A 12091-nucleotide genomic window follows, 5' to 3' on the forward strand; every position below is an offset into this window, starting at 1 on the left:
GCCAGGATCTCACTCACAGAGATCTTCCATTTAGGTCATTTCTTTGCCACAGTGTCTTGGCTTTCCATGCCTGAAAAGCTCTCATGGACATTTTAGCCAGATCCCAATGCCTTTAGGACTGATTCTGAGGCAAGAATGCTATTTAGGACATCTGCCATTCTGACTCTGCTGTGTATCCAACCCCTATGTTGGATTGTTCTCTCTTTTTTAATTCTAACAATTATTATTAGCAGACACTTGGTCTTATTTCTGTGATCCCGTTGACACTTAATCCTATTTTATGATCAGTTATTAACTTAAACTGATCACGCTAATGACCTAACTGCTTTTCTGGCTGCTTCCTCGTCTGTAGAAACAGGCTAGATATTTGCCTTTCCAGGTCTTCCACGTGTGGTACGCACTACAACCTCCATGGTCAGGCTCCCTTAGGGGATATTCACACCATGCTGCATGTTAGGAGACACTTCAGCATGGTGGGAAGCAAGGCAGGGCCCCTGGGTGTCTACTGTGTACCCTTGAACCAGGCTGGAGGTTGGGGTTGTGCTGGTGGGACTGGTGTCCTTCCCATCTTTCATTTACAGGGTCACTGATGGCACAGAATGATATCTTGCCATGCTTCTACGGAGCCCTCCTCACCGAGGTACTCAGCCTGCATCCTGCCACGGTATCAAAACTGCGGCCACCATCAAAGAAGGAGGTACTTTTCTCTGAAGGGAGGAGAGAACTTCCACTTTGCTTATGGCCTTGTCTGAATACTGACGAAGCTTGAGGACTCAAAAGGCTTCCATAGCCTTGGCAGCTCATGTCAAAAGCCTTGGGTGATCACTGACATCATACATAAGAGTGTTACTTGTTAAATTAACAACAGGAGAGGCCAGTGCTGTGGCATAGCAGGTAAAGCTGACACGTGCAGTGCCAGCATCCCATATGGTTGCCGCTTCTAGTGCCAGCGGCCCCACTTCCAATTGACGTGTCTGCTATGGCCTGGGAAAGCAGAAGATGGCCCAAGTCCTTGGGCTCCTGCAGCCCACATGGGAGACCCTGAGGAAGCTCCTGGTTCCTGGCTCCAGGTCGCCATAGCTCTGGCCATTGCAGCCACTGGGGCAGTGAACCAGCAGATGGAATGTTTTGACCAGATAGTGATAGGGCCAAGAGCTGTGCACAGACTTCAATATTAGAGGCTCGATTCACAAATAAACATCCACATACCCATGAAAGTAGGAAGATCAGATTTATTTACAAAGACTCCTGTCTGGTAGAAACTTACATCCACAGCACCGGAATAAAGCATCACAGGCAACGCATGCAGCATTCAGGAAGCAATCGGTACCACCTTCATTGGTTTTTCTCCTTTTATATCCTTTCCTTAAGTAATTCCTTACCTGACCTTAACCTTAGCAGTGCTTGCCAATCGGCCAGAGGCAAATGTTTTTAAAGTTGTCTGTGAATTGGCCTAGCCAGGGCCATATTCCCACAAATTTGATTAGAACATTGTTTGGAAGAACAGAGGGCACCCTCTATTCCCCAAACAGCCTCTGTGTTCACCTAAGGTTGTACAGACTTACCTCCTTATCTTGTTTACTTCTTGTCCTTGAGTTAAACTTTTTCCTTCTATTTTAACAGAACTTTTTCATTCTCTTTACATGGAAGACCTCTCTCTCTGTCTCTCTACGCCTCTCCTTCTCTCTCTGTGTAACTCTTTCAAATAAATAAAATCTTAAAAAAAAAAAAGTTACTGTGCAGTAGCTTCCCACGGAGGACCTCTGTCACCAATGAGCTGTATTGAGAGTTAATTGTAAAACTAGTTCTCAAACTGTGTGTGCACAAACTGTTGAAATCTTTACTAGTATAGAGTTGGTCTTCTGCGTACAAAGTTAATTGAAAATGAATTTTTTTTGTTTTGTTTTGTTTTTAACTTTTATTTAATGAATATGAATTTCCAAAGTACGACTTATGGATTACAATGGCTTCCCCCCCATACCGTCCCTCCCACCCACAACCCTCCCCTTTCCCACTCCCTCTCCCCTTCCATTCACATCAAGATTCATAATTGAAAATGAATCTTAATGGAGAATGGGACTGAAAAGGAGAGAGGGAAGAGGAGGAGGGGTGGCAGGGTGGGTATGCTGGGAAGAATCACTATATTCCTGAAGTTGTACTTATGAAATTTGTATTCCTTAAAAATTAATTTAAAAAATAAATATATTCAAAAACAATAAAAACAAATTTAAATGAAAAAAAGAAACCAAACCTGTGGAACCATTTCAAACTCCATATTCAGGTAGAATGAGGTTCCCAAAGAATTAAGGGGAGATCTACACTGTGCCTACCCTATTACTCTTGTCATTTAGACTGGTGCTTTTGTTATTTATTAATTTTACTGTACCAACACAAGGTATATAATACATTTCATTATCTACACACACAGTGAAATGTTTATTCCAGTCAAGCAACCTGATCTGTCACTTCCCAGGTACTGTCATGCATCCTATTCTCTCAAAGTAAGCCTTCACCAGAAATCCTTGGCAAGGGGCCAGCACTGTGGCATAGCCAGGCAAAGCTGCCACCTGATGCCTGCATCCCATATGGGTGCCGGATGGTGTCCTGGCTGTTGACTTCTGATTCAGCCCCCTGATGCCCTGGGAAAAGCAGCAGAGGATGCCCCCAAGTGTTTGGATATCTCCATGTCTCCCTGCTACCCATGTGGGAGACCCGGATGAAGCTCCTATCTCCTGGCTTCAGCCTGGCTCATCCCCTGCCATTCATTCCGGCCACCTGGGGAATCAACCAGTGGATGGAAGATCTCTCCCATCCTGTCCCTCCCTCTATATAACTCGTTCAAACAAACTAATTCATTAAAAAAAAAAAAAGGAAACCCTGTCAAATTAAACTGCACAATGTACTGGAGACTCTGTATTTAATGTCCATCATGTGTTACTCAGTAAGAAATATCAAACCTGTCAAGTGTGCCTTTGATCAAAGTACTCCCCAGGTAAAATGGACACTGTTCTAAACATAGTGTGAAGTTGAAGGTACACAGGGATCTGGCAGATGAGACAGGCAGAAGAAGAGCATTGCAGATAAACAGAACAGCACGTGGCAGGTTGCAGAAATCAGAGCGGAGGTTGTTGGATGAACAGGAAGTAATTTGTTTGGTTTGCCCAGAAGACAGAGTGAGGGTGCAAAAGGAAGCCAGCTCTGCTACAACTGAGCAGGCTGGGGTACTCAGGGCCAGGTGTACCCAGTCTAGGGGGCTGCACTCTTTGGTGTGAGCAGAACCTGCAGAGTCTCAGCAGGGGTGACAACACCCAGAGTCTGGAAACATTCCTCAGACAACGCCAGAGAATGGGGCCAGATGGGGTGCACAGTAGCGAAGAAGGGAAACCTGCCCCCTGCAGTGCTGGAATACCATATGGGCACCGGTTCCAGCCCTGGATGCTCCACTTCAGATTCAACTCTCTGCTATGGCCTGGGAAAGCAGCAGCAGATGACCCAAGTGCTTGGGCCCCTGCACCCGCATGGGAGACCCAAAAGAAGCTCCAGGTTCCTGGCTTGGGATTGGCACAGCTCCAGCCGTTGCAGCCAATTGGGGAGTAAACCAGCAGGTGGAAGTTCTCTCTCTGCCTCTCCTTCTCTCTGTGTGTAACTCTGACTTTCAAATAAATCTTTGAGAGAGAGAGAGAATGAATGAATGTGTGGGAAGCACTCAAGATGGCCAGCAGGAAGATCAGCCAAGAAGCAAACGGTGGTGGTAGTGAAGGAGAGATGAGGGGGACAGAATCTGGGGGCTCCCTGTGGTGATGGAAAGCATGTAGATACCTTGCTTAAAAAAACTTCAGAGGTGGACTGACCAGGCCTCCAACTGGGGGTGGGAAAGGGGAGAGAGGCAGCAACCCTGGATGGCTACACATCGCTGGCCTAAGCAGCTAGGTAGAAGGTGGTGCCTTCATGCAGGCAGCCCACATGGACGAGGGGCCGCTGTGCAGAGGGAGGCTGGATGGATTCAGACTGTGACAGGATGAGCGTTAACGGCTGTGAGACAAACACGTCTTCCCGCAGTGACGCTGGGGAGACACACCTCTCTGTCCCAGAATCCTCACCTGTAATAAGAGACTGAGGATGACAGGGAAACATGACTAATCTGTTTCACTCGTTTAGTCCAGGAGAATGTTCTCTTTTTACAAAGGAGAATGGTGCCGCTTTTGATCAGGTACACCCCAGGTAATATGGGAATCTACTTTTCCATATACTGCCTTGCTTTTACAACATATTTGCTTTGAGTATTGTTACCAGAGGATATGCATTGCCACTGCTAAACAGGGAAGTGACAAATAAGCAAATGCAAAATAATCCATGATTCCTGAAATGCAATGGGCCTGCGTTGTGATGCAGGGGTTAAGCTTTGCGTGGGGAAGCCAGCAGCCAGTTCAGGGGTCCCACTGCTCCACATGCAATCCAGCTTCCTGCTAAACCCACCTGGGAGAACAGCAGAGGATGGCGCTAGGGCTTGGGCCCCGGTGACTAACGTGGGACACCAGGATGAAGTCCTGGGTCCTAGCTCTGCCCTGGCCCAGCCCTGATATTTGTAGCCATTTGGAGAGTGAAATGGTGGATGGAAGATCTCTCCCGCGCTCTCCCCTAACTTTCCAATAAATGACGGAATCAATAAATCAGTCACCCTTCTCAAAACACACAGGTGTAGTAGGATGGCCCTTCAGGTGGTCTCAGGGAAACCTCTCCTGCTTTACACCCATCTTCCTCCTGGAGCTCCACCCTCCGCTCAGGGTATGGGGTAGGCCTTGGGCACCCAGGGTCTGTAACGCTGTCTTCTTGGAGGGCATCACCAGTGCCCCAAAGTTGTCTAGGACTCCTTGAGAGCAATCTGCCTGTGGCCTTGTCAGTTGGCTCAAGAGGCCTGCAGGAGAGCAGACAGGATGGAGCCAGCCTCGTGGATCGGGAAATGGGCCGCGAAGCCTGTGCAACAGAGAGAGGAAGCCTCCCACGCGGGGATTGGAATCAAGGCTCCACCACTTACTCCCTTAGGCAGACCACCTGACCTCCCTGCGGCTCCCTTATCTCATCTGTCAAAGAGGAGGAAGACTCGCTCCCTGGGATAATTAAATCAGCTGCGCCTCCTTCGTGTAGCTCTGAGAACGCTGCCTCCTGAAATCTGCAAAGCGCTGTTCCGGCCTCACTTCCCTCCACGGAGAGAGCAAAGTGCTCTCCGACCCATGGCGCTGCATGGACAGGCGTCAGAGACGTCTTGCTCAATGGAATCTTGTCGACGATGTTGAACTGAGTACCTGACAGCTGAAACGAGCCACGGTGGAAACGTCTCTGCACCCTCTCCTGCGGTTGGAAATGGCCGAGCACAAAGGACCAGCTCCCTCACGGGAATTCAGACAAGCCTGGCTGTCCACCCACCTCACCACTCCACAAACCTCGGGGACGAAGGAGCCTCCCACCCTGCTCTGTCTCACCACCGATTCACTTGCGCTGGAAGTGTATCCTCGGGTAACTACGAAGTTCAGCTGAGACCACTGCCGATTACCGACCCGCCCCCCGCCCCAATAACTGTGTGCATCGTACCTTTTCCTACCTCTGGAAATTAAAAAGGCAAAGCCACCCTCCCAGACACTGCTCTCCAGATCGGAAGCGCTGTCCCTATTCCTGCAGCCTGGATAAATTCAATTGCTTCATCGCTGGGTTTTCATCCTTCCCGTTATGCTAATGGCACCTGTGCACAAGCAATTAGTTATAAATAAGCAAGGAGCAGGCATGGGCCCTCCCGTGCACGGTCTAGACCGGACCTATCCAGCCCGTCGCGCAGAAGGCGGCCTCCTCCAATCTCAGCCCAGCTCCCACGGGCCCCCTCCCCCCCGAAGTCACCTCCCCTGCCCGGAATCTCTTCCCACGACCTCAGGAAGCATCCGCGCGTCCACACACCAGGCTCCCGGGACAGCCGCCGGGCTGCTGCCGCGTGCCCTGCGCTACCGAGAGCGGCGATCTCACCGCCTGCCCTCCGTGCAGCCCGGGCGGACGCCGCGGGCCGCAGCAACGCACCTACGGGTCCCGCACAGGAGCCCACCGTCCCCGCCCTCCTGCTTCCAGCCGAACGTCCGGCTTCTCTCGGGCGTCGCACCCCTCTGACGCAGGAAAGACCCGCAGACGCCTCTGCACGGTGCGGCCTCTCTAGGCGGGTGGCGGAGGGCTCGTCTCGGTGGTCTTAACCCTCCCTTGTCCCGCGCCGCACTGCGTTCGCCGCGCACTGGAGGCGCCGGCGCGCTGGTGTCTGCATGGCGGGAGCTGCTCCGGAGAAAGAACGCGCGTGAGAGAGCCCGAGACAGAGACAGAGAGAGCATGGACCCGAGAGCGACAGAGACATGGAGACAGAGAGACGGAGTGAGAAAGGGGGAGGGAGAGAGATTCAGAGAGAGACCGAGGGAGCCCGAGCGCCCCAGAGACCGACGCTCGGGCGGGGGGTGGGGAGAGACTGGGGGCAGAGACTGGAGCGGGTGGGACAGTCGCTCGGAGGCCCAGAGACAGAGTGCCCGAGACACAGGGGCAGCAAGGATCTTGTAGAACAGGCCAGGTGTGCGTTGGTGTCGTGGGCCCACAGCCTCTGGGACACCCGGGAGGGAGCTCTCCTAGCGTACGGAGGTTTTCCTGTGCGCCCACCACTTGTGCGCGGCGGAATGGCGGTTGTCCTATCTGCTTGTGGCGTATTTGTCTCTCGCTAGCTGGGGCTTGGCGGGGTTGAGCAGACGAGCAGTGGGCAGTGCTGAGCACCCGGGATGTAGCTGGCTGAGCCAGTGTGCAACAGGTTCAGAAATCGTGCTTCCTTGGCTCCCCATCCCCCCAGCAAGTCTCCCTCCCCGTGGTCTAATACAAAACCACTGGCTTGGTTTCTAGGAAAATGAGAGACACTCTAGGGCTGGAGTGAGAGAGGTGGGTCGCGATATGACAACACAAATGCTTTACGTAGACCGTGTGATTCCTGCGTTGCACTGCAATAGCTGACGTTGTCTGGGTCGCTCAGGGTAGCCTATGCGGGGAAGTAGGCACCCAGGCCTGTCCGGATTGCTGAACTCGGCAGGTGCCCAGACAGGCGCCTCCTAGGAGTGGTGCTACCCGTGCGGTTCAGTGTAGCAGTTGTTCTCCTGTCCCTGTGGTAGGAATAATTCTCAGTGGGTGAGCTGATACAGTGGAGAGCTCCACGTAGGTTTCTCTTAATCCACAGAATCTTTCCAAGTCTCTGCTCCCCACCCTGTGCAGCACAGTATCAATGAAGGCAGCGCCCAAATTCGGCCCTTCATGGTGTCTAGCTGTCATCACACCAGCTGTGTCTCAGCTGGCAATGACGCAAGGGGAAGGAGGGAATGCGGCAGGTGCTCTGCTCAAATTCTGTCCCATCAAGAGCTGCAGAACGTGGTGTCTTCTATCCCCCATTCTATTAGCACCTGTCTACACCCGTGTAGTCCCACTCACCCCGCTTTATCCCATTCCTGGGACCACCTGTTACTTCCCCAGATCTCTCAGCGCCGAGCAGTGGATGCTCAGGAACGCTCAGTGGCTAAATAGAGCCACCCAGTCAGGTTGTTTTGCTCCTAGGTGACAGGTGTTGATGTCCCTCAGGCCGACATCAGTATCACACAAGGTGTCAACACAGTGATCCATGACCTGGGCTGAGTCCACCTGAACTCTGCACTCCCAGCTGGAGGCTTTCTCCTTGTCCCTCCTCTTGCTGCTTAGGCTTCTCCTCCTCTTTCTCTCCTCCCCCCACTGCCCCCTCCTTACTCCCTCCCACTGCTTCTCTCCTGCGCACCTGCCTGTCGCCTCTAATGCATGCGGCAGGCTTCCTTCTCCTCTTCCTGTTCTTCCACACGAAAGTGGGCATCCCCGGGTGTTCACCGACTTCCATGTTTTGTGGTGAAGCCGTCAGGAAGACTCTGCCCTCTGTTCCGCACCCATAGGACGGGGGTGTCTGGGGAGGCCTCTGAAACACAGCATACATGAGAGCCAGGTGCAGATCCAGCTCTTTGGCTAACCTGCATGGCTTTGCGTGGCAAAGACAGGGCCTCCTTGCTCCCTAGCAATTGCACAAGGCTGGGGGCACAGTTTTTGGCATGCAGCCAACTGCAGAGCCCTCCCTTCCTTTTACCACTGTGCCATTTCTGGGAAACACTCACTCTGCTGTGGGATTAATATGATTGAAGGAAGTCTCTTTCTCTGAACTACAATAAGCTCACTTCGTGGGGGGGGGGGGGGGGGAGGGGTAGGTATTTCACACCGTTAGGAAAAGTTGTAGAAAGTGTCCTGTGTCCCTGGTTAGTTATCCAAATGCATCCAAATGCCTCTAGTGCTCATCACCCAGGCATAGCTGGCACTCACTGGCTTAGCTGTTGACATTCTCCACGCCCACAATAGAACGCAAGCTGATGAGGGCTCGGGACTTTCCGAGTCCTTTGTGCAGCACTGCTGGCACTGAGACCAGCACCTGGGGGAGAGTAGGTGCCTGCTGTGTCAGTCTCCTGCTCCCTGCACCAGCCCTGGTCGGCTCCCAGTGACAGGCATCATAACTGAACTGTGTCCCTCAGCATCCCAGCTCAGGCCCCTTGGCAGGCTGAGCGTCCAGAGCAGAAGCGTCTCCCACCAAGGGTGTGCACCGGGGCAATGGCCGTCCTGGCATGGAATCTTCCTCGTACTGCTTGTGTGTCCCTAGGGCCAGCATGTGGCCTCTCGATACAGTCATCTCCTCCATGCAGTGTGGGAAAGCACAGATTCTGCAGGGCCAACGCGCTGAGTGATTGCATCTAAGGCCCAGATGCTTCCTTCAGTGGATGGCAGCATAAAGACCAGCATCTCACACTGGATGGCTCCATCCCACTTGGCTCCACGTCTGTGCACATCGTGTGGGGCAGCCTCTGGCTTGGCACGTGGCCCAGGACAGCTACACAGAGCGTGTAGTTTGCTGTTGCTCTTGTGTGGCACGGAAGTCCTCCATTTCTGGCCCCAGCTTTCTCCCCAAACCTCTCTCCCTCTGCTGCAGATGTCAAAGCGTTCAGTCATACCCAGTTCCATCGTGGGCCAGGCCAATGACTTGTGCCCCAGATTCTTCACTTGCAAAATGTTAGTCACCTTTGTTGTTTGTTGGGGAACCTCGCTGAGATAGTCGATTGAAACACTTAGCTCAGGGTACTGCCGTGTGGTGCAGCAGATGAACCCAAAGCCCGCAACATCAACATCCCTTATCAGAGAGCCAGTTAGACACTTGGCTACTCTGTTTCTGATCATACTTCCTGCTAATGCACCTGGGAAGGCAGCAGAAGGTGGCCCAAGATCTTGGATCCCTGGTACCCACGTGGGAGACCCAGATGGAGTTCCTGGCTCCTGGCCCAGTCCAGACCGCATCTGGGGAGTGAACCAGCGGTTGGAAGCTTTCTTTATCTCACCCTCCCCCTCTGTCACTCTGCCTTTCAAATAAATAAAATGAAACACATAGGTCACATTACCTTGCTTGTGGCAGAAACTAAGTGACCAGAAGTCATTTTCTGGGATGCCTCTTTCAGTCCCCACAGCCAGGTGAGCCACATGGTTTATGACAACGTGTAAGTGTATTTAGATTGCACTGCAGAAAGGTGCATACTGTGGGCATGTTCATGGGGGTCGCCAGAGAGACAGACCAATAGGAGAGCTATGTGCCTCTACATATCCTTCCCTCTCTAGCTACTCAGAGATTGAGTTAGTGTAAGGACTTGGCTCATGTGATTATGGCTACTGACAAAGCCCAAATGCAGAGCGCCAGTGGAACGGCTGGAAATTCAGGTGAGTTAATGTTGCAGTCTTTTTTGTTAAGATTTATTTATGTTTGAGAGACAAAGTTAGAGAGAGAGGGAGAGGAATCCCATCCACTGGTTCACTCCCCAGATGGCCAAAATGGCCACCGCTGGGCAGATCCAAACCCAGGGGCCAGGAGCTTCTTCTGGGTCTCCCAATCATGTGTGGAGCCCCAAGCACTTGGACCATCTTCTACTACTCACCCAGGCCACCAGCAGGGAGCTGGATTGCAAGTGGAGCAGCTGGGACTCCGACCGGCACCCATATGGGATCCCAGCACTGCAGGAAGAGGCTAAGCCTACCGCAGCATTGCGCCTGCCCCCATGTCTTCAGTGCCAGGTCTGCAGGCAGGCCGGCAGGTGGGAGCACAGCAGGGGTCTGTCTGGCAGCCTCGGGCCAAATTGCTTCCCCCTTCAGAGCCTGTCTTGTTCTGGGAGCCCTCACCTGACCAGAAGCCCATCCGTGTTATGCAGGGTACCGTCCTTTCCTGAAAATCAGCGCCTTGTCAATGCTCATCAGATCCTCCACCGCAGAGTCTGGACCGGGCTGGATGCCGGGCCTCCTGGCCTAGCTGAGGTGCCCTTCAACATGAACCATCATAGCAGGGCAGCAGTACGGCCAGGGACGAAGTCATCTCCCAAACCGAAGCTTTGGCCAATAACCGTCTGGGTTCAGTCATGTCCACTTGCGCTGTTCCCCACTTCAGAAGGAGCGGCACATGACGAGGGCAGGGAAGTCAGACTGACTGCACGCGGTACCCCTCCCTGCCAATGGGGTACATGGCTAGGCCTCGTCGGCCTCGATGCCTCTGGAAGGGTGGTGAGAGTGGGTGGAGACGGTCGTGCTGGGCATAGAGATAGGACGGGGAAATGGTTCACTTCCCACGACTGATGGACGGAGGGAAACGAGGCATTAAAACGGGGTCAGTCAGGCGGGAGTGAGGTGTCTCAGGTCTCAAGCGTTTCTCAGCGAAACAGCGTGGGTAGAATCCTTGGCTTTCGCTGAGTGGCCGCAGCAGGAATAAGGATCATCCCGAGAGTCCGTGTGACAAGTGGAGACTGCTTGGGAGGTAACTGGGCTAAGATCACGTTCCAAAGGTTTTACCTGAAAGTGTTGGTTTACGACAAGGATGGCCCATGGGATGTAACTGGGCCGAGTATTTGGAAACCTACATGGCAATGACAGAGATAGTAAGAGACCCTCTTTGGGGATGTATGAGTTTGTGTGCACGCATAGCCAGGTCACAGGACTCCATGGTTCCAATATTGCTGTTTCCTGCCCCGGCACCTGTTGATCACCACAGTTTGATGAAAAAACATTTCTGAGTTCCAGGACCCCCTCAGGAAAAGCAGTGCGTTCATGGTTCCCAGGTTTGCTGAAAGAAGAGAGTCTGGGCTGCTGATCTAAACTTTCAGTGGAGCTTTTGTATCTTGCTTTTTATTCAGTCATGCACAGTGTGTTCCCAGGAAGCACACCGAGAGAGGTCCTTCCTGCAGAATCCACTGGTGGGTTTTTGCTCTTAACATGCAGTGAGATTGAGTTGTTTGCTGTTGTGGTACGGTGCATTGAGATTTAGACATGCGGAGGTTTGTATAGGCACCACCAGAATCTGGATCCCAAACCGTCCCTTCAGCCCGAGCACTCCCTGGAGCTACCCTGAGCAGTGACAGCCACTTCCCCTTAATTTAGCTCGGGAAACGCGATCTCTCCCTCTTCACTGTAGCCTTGGTTTGGGGACTGGGCAGGACGTTGGCCTTTGCTCCGATTGGGGTGATTATGAATAGGGCTGCTTGGAGCGTTCACCCACAGGCTTTCGTGTGAACCCACGTGTTCCTTTCTCTAGGGTACACACCCTAGAGTGGGATTGCTGCCCAGAAGGTCTGGTTAGCTGGAAACAAAGTGTCAAACAGGATCTCCTTGTGGCTGTGCTGTTTCACTTGCCCACCAGCAGGGGGAGCATTCCTGTGGCTCAGCCTGTTGGCCAGCCCTTGCTCCTGGGAGTTCTTGCCATTTCAGCCATTCTGGGGGCAGCCAGGGGCTGTCTGATCATGGGTAGAGTTTGCCTTTTCCTGACGCTCAGTCACACGGAGCGTCGCTTCATGTGCTCCAGGTCTGTTTCTTCCCCATTTCTCACGGGCTTCTCTGTTTCCTTACCGTTGAGTTGGAAAATGCCTTCTAAATGTGTTCTAGATAACAGGCCTTTAGGAATCTGTGATTCACAAACATTTTCTCCTAATGTGTAGCTTCCCCTCTG

The 12091-nt window shown here is 52.5% G+C and overlaps 1 protein-coding gene and 1 long non-coding RNA gene across 9 annotated transcripts in view; one reads left to right on the forward strand and one right to left on the reverse strand.

Moving 5' to 3' along the window:
• LOC149119606 (uncharacterized) lies at nt 1-6056 on the reverse strand. The gene is made up of 2 exons (XR_016228276.1): nt 5919-6056; nt 1-5737 (listed from the first exon to the last, which is right to left on the reverse strand). It is a non-coding gene; the product is annotated as an uncharacterized LOC149119606 (long non-coding RNA).
• Nucleotides 5730-12091, forward strand: part of LOC100338355 (protein FAM156A/FAM156B) — a 20497-nt gene continuing 14135 nt past the window's right edge. For 4 of the 8 annotated variants that reach the window (XR_016228270.1, XR_016228271.1, XM_008248511.5 and 1 more), the window contains exon 1: nt 6188-6402. The gene's annotated coding sequence lies outside the window, so the exon portion shown is untranslated. The other 4 variants (XM_051834722.3, XM_089324732.1, XM_089324733.1 and 1 more) reach the window with 3 other exon arrangements.

Source organism: Oryctolagus cuniculus, chromosome X (genome assembly GCF_051225735.1).
Source record: "Oryctolagus cuniculus isolate XC-2025 breed Fujian yellow rabbit chromosome X, ASM5122573v1, whole genome shotgun sequence".
NCBI classification, from domain to species: Eukaryota; Metazoa; Chordata; class Mammalia; order Lagomorpha; family Leporidae; genus Oryctolagus; species Oryctolagus cuniculus.